Source organism: Chiloscyllium plagiosum, chromosome 46 (assembly GCF_004010195.1).
Source record: "Chiloscyllium plagiosum isolate BGI_BamShark_2017 chromosome 46, ASM401019v2, whole genome shotgun sequence".
Lineage (NCBI taxonomy): Eukaryota > Metazoa > Chordata > Chondrichthyes > Orectolobiformes > Hemiscylliidae > Chiloscyllium > Chiloscyllium plagiosum.
In genome coordinates, this window is record NC_057755.1 from 6,473,506 (window position 1) to 6,477,860 (window position 4,355).

Consider the following 4,355-nt stretch of genomic DNA (forward strand, 5'->3'; position numbering starts at 1 on the left):
TGTGTGTGTGCAAATAAATGACAAAGCGAAAGGACAGTTTCTGATTATTCTCTCTCCTCGTCTCTTTCCCTCTCTCTCTCTCCGGTTCCAGCTCTTCTGTGATAATTTCTCAGGGCAGAAGAATTTGGGTCCAGCTGTGTCTGCACCATCCCAAGTTTCAGCTCCCGGATCCAATCTCCTAATCGGTGGTTGGAGAGGGTGGGGATGTGGGGATGGGGACAGACAGAGAAATAAACATTGATTTGAAATAAAATACAATAATAGCATGGAAAGCACAGCAAGATCCCACTGTTCTCTGCCTTCCACAATCTCAAACTTTACCCTGTGACACTGGTTCAGTTTAATTATTGCATAATTAATGCATTGCATAACATTGCAGCAACAACAAAATAAAAAAAATTACCATAGAGCAATTGAACAGAGGTTAGAATCATTAATAAACATGGACAGCAAGATCCCACAAGCAACAGTGTAACCACAGACAGTGCGTGTGTGTCACTGATATTGGTTAAGGGTTCAATTCTGTCTCCAGAATGACACAGAGGGGCAAATTACAAACATTTCCCTCTTTCTCCTCTGTTCCCCCTTCCTCTTTCTTGTTCTGTCCCCCCTCAGTCTCTCATTCGGTTTCCCCTTTCGCTCTCTATCCATCTGTCATATCTCTCCCTGTCTGTCTGTCTCTGATTTAATCCTGTACACTGTAATCATTATTCCCCCCACCAGTTAAAATAACAACGTGTGGGATGGTTTTGTTTGTTTGAAAACACAACGTAAGAAAACGGGAGAGAAAAACAGAGAGAGACCAAACTCCCCCAGACACTCAGTGAATTGAATTGAAATGTCCAGCCTGTGTCTTATTTCCACGATTAGCACATTTTATCCCCCGGGCCTATACATTTCTCACTTTACTCTGACATTAGAATGAAACTTTGGAGAGAGTTTCTCATTTAAGGTATTAATTCCCTCCTCGGGGAATCTTGCCTCCCACATCCTGGGGGTTAGCCTGTATGTGTCACAATCCCAGGGCCCTGGTTACTTTAACCCCAGGCTTCAGACCTGTTTTAAAATTGACAGGGCCGCAGTCTGACTGGACTCCGTTAACCAGAAGCCCCTACAAACCCAGCCCCATGTCCCCAAGAGGAGATGAAACCTCGGGATGATAAACAGACCACCACTCACCTGGGCCCCAACGGGTGCAGCCTGGCCAACAGGCCTCAGGCCTCATGCCCATGTTCCCCCTCATGTCCAAGACTTTCTTGGCCCCAATTATTTTGAATGTTCACTTTGCAGTTCTCCCAACAAAGGCTCCTCTGGATAAAAGACAGATAAGATTAGTTGAAAGGGGGGAGCAAGATTACATTGATGCAAAAGTGTACAGCAAGATGCCAGGTTTAAAAGCATCCTTCTTTCCTCATCCCCAATGCAATGCATACCACCACAGCAACATCAAAATTCAAACAAATCATAATACGCTTATTAAACAGAGGCTGGAATCATTAAAATAAACAAACACACACACACACACACACACATCCTGGCGAGATCATGTAGCTTGAAATCTGAAATATAATTGAAGGGTTCGGTGTGCTCTTATGTTGAATAAGAGATACCACAGAGTGCGTTACAAACAAGAATCTAATCAAGGTGTTTGGGGTGGTTTAGAGATGGAATAACAGATACCCCGGAGTGAGTTACAGACTGGAATATGATCGAGGAGTTTAGGGTGGTTTATATACAGAATAACGGACACCTAGGAGTGAGTTGCAAATTGGGATCTAATTAAGTGGTTTGGACTGGTTTATATATGGAATAACATCTATCCGAAAGCGAGTTACAGACTGGAATCTAACCAAGGGATCGCAGATGGTTTATATGTGCAATAACAGGTACTGAGAGTGAGTTACAGAATTGAAGCAAGCATAACTAGGGAGCGAATAAAGCCCTTTAACGATCAGCAAAGCATCCTCCGTGTGGAACCGCAGGACATGGGGAGATACTGATCGAGTATTTTGCATCAGCATTTACTAGAGAGAGAGAATCAAAGATACATAATGTGGGGAAATAAATGGTGGCATCTTGAAAATGACCATATTATAGAGGGAGTGGATAAATCCCCAAGAGCAGATCAGATGTACCTTAGACCGGTGCAGGAAGTTAGGAAAGTGATTGCTGAGTTCCTTGCTGAGATATTTGTGTCATTGATAGTCACTGGTGAGGTGCCGGAAGACTGGAGGTTGACTAGTGTGGTGGCACTATTTAAGAAAGGTGGTAAGGAAAAGTTACAGAACAATAACCTGGTGAGCCTGATATCAACAGTGGGCAAGTTGTTTGAGGGAATCCTGAGGGACAGGATTTCCATGTATTTGGACAGGCAAGGACTGATTAGGGATAGTCAACATGGCTTTGTGTGTGGTAAATCATGTCACACCAATTTGATTAAGCCTTTTGAACAAGTAACAAAGTGGACTGATGTGGATAGAACTTTGGACGTGATCTATTTGGACTTCAGTAAGGCGTTCCACAAGGTTCTTCATGGTAGACTGGTTGGCAAGGTTAGATCTTGGGTTATGGAGATAAGGCAGGAAGAGGATACTGATTAGGAATGATCAGCCATGATCATATTGAAAGGCGGTGCAGGCTCGAAGGGCTGAATGGCCTACTCCTGCACCTATTGTCTATTGTCTATTGTCTATCTCATGGAATACAAGGAGAACCAGCCATTTTGATACAGAATTGGCTCAAAGGTAGAAGACAGAGGGTGGTGGTGGATGGTTATTTTTCAGACTGGAGGCCTGTGACCAGTAGTGTGCTGCAAGGATCGGTCCACTGCTTTTTGTCATTTATGTAAATGATTTGGATGTGAACACAGGAGATACAGTCGTGAATTATTGTCTGTGGTACAACAGGATCAATATATCACTGTCTCAACATTCTCAACAGGAATTGAACTCATCCACAAATTCAACACCAAGATAGGTGTGTGCGTGTGTGTGTGTACGTGCGCATATGTGTGAAAGTGACCACTTGTATATGTGTGCATGGATGTGTGTCCGTGAGTGTGACAGTGTGTATGTGAGAGAGACCAAAACCATGTCTGTGTGTGTCCAAAATTCTTTACTTGATTCTCTCTGCTCTGATTCCCTGTTCGATTGTTGGTTCTGAACACCCCCAAGGACAGTCGGATGCCCAGGAGTGGATTACAGACTGGAATGTACTATGTGCCATGTCCTTCTCCGAAACACGGTGTCTGATACAGGAGCCTCTCAGTCTCAGGTGGAGGTGAGTTTTAACTTGATACAGGTGCATGAAAGACCTGTATTAATCTGACATTCAGGGATTCTTTAATGGAGCATTAATATTTGGAAATCCGAGTGTCTTTTCATAATTCAATGCCGCTGAGTATAGTTCATATATTTATGTGTGTGTATCTCTGTGTGCACGCATATGTCTGTGTGAGTGTATGTGTGTGTGTGTGTGTGTGTGTGTGTGTGTGCTCTGAAAGTGTGTTGCTGGAAAAGCGCAGCAGGTCAGGCAGCATCCAAGGAGCAGGAGAATCGACGTTTCTGGCCAGCCCTGTGTTGCTGGAAAAACGCAGCAGGTCAGGCAGCATCCAAGGAGAAGGAGAATCGACGTTTCGGGCTCATGCCCAAATCGTCGATTCTCCTGCTCCTTGGATGCTGCCTGACCTGCTGCGCTTTTCCAGCAACACATTTTCAGCTCTGATCTCCAGCATCTGCAGTCCTCACTTTCTCCTGTGTGTGTGTGTGTGTGTGCATGTATCAGTCTCACAAGGGCCCTGTATCATTGGGTCCATTACACGGTTAACTGTTAAAGATACGAAACATTATTTTCTGGATTCATGTTCGCAAATCCCAGAAAGCTAATGTGATGGTGTCACCAAATATTTGGCGGTCACCTGATGATTTTTCAGTTATTCCCAAGGGATGAGATGCTGGAATTGATCAAGCCTTACTGGGATTGTACAGTGGACATGAACACCAAGAACCAACTCAAAAAAGCTAACGGATGGATGTGACAATTTGCAGAAATTCTGGGAGAGAGGAGAGAAACAGGACTGATATACATACATTGACGAAAGGGCAGGATTTGAGAGAAGGATATTTGTATGTAGGGATGGTAAGTGAGTCGGTTAAACATTGTCTGAGTCTGAAATCTAATTGAAGGTTTTGGGTTGTCTTATATTGAATAACAGATACCTGGAAGTGAGTTACAGACTAGAAACTAATCGAGTGATTCAGTTTGGTTTTTATATGGAATGACATACCTAAAAGTGAGTTATAGACTGGAATCTAACCGAGGGGTTTACATATGGAATAACAGATACCCAGCAGAGA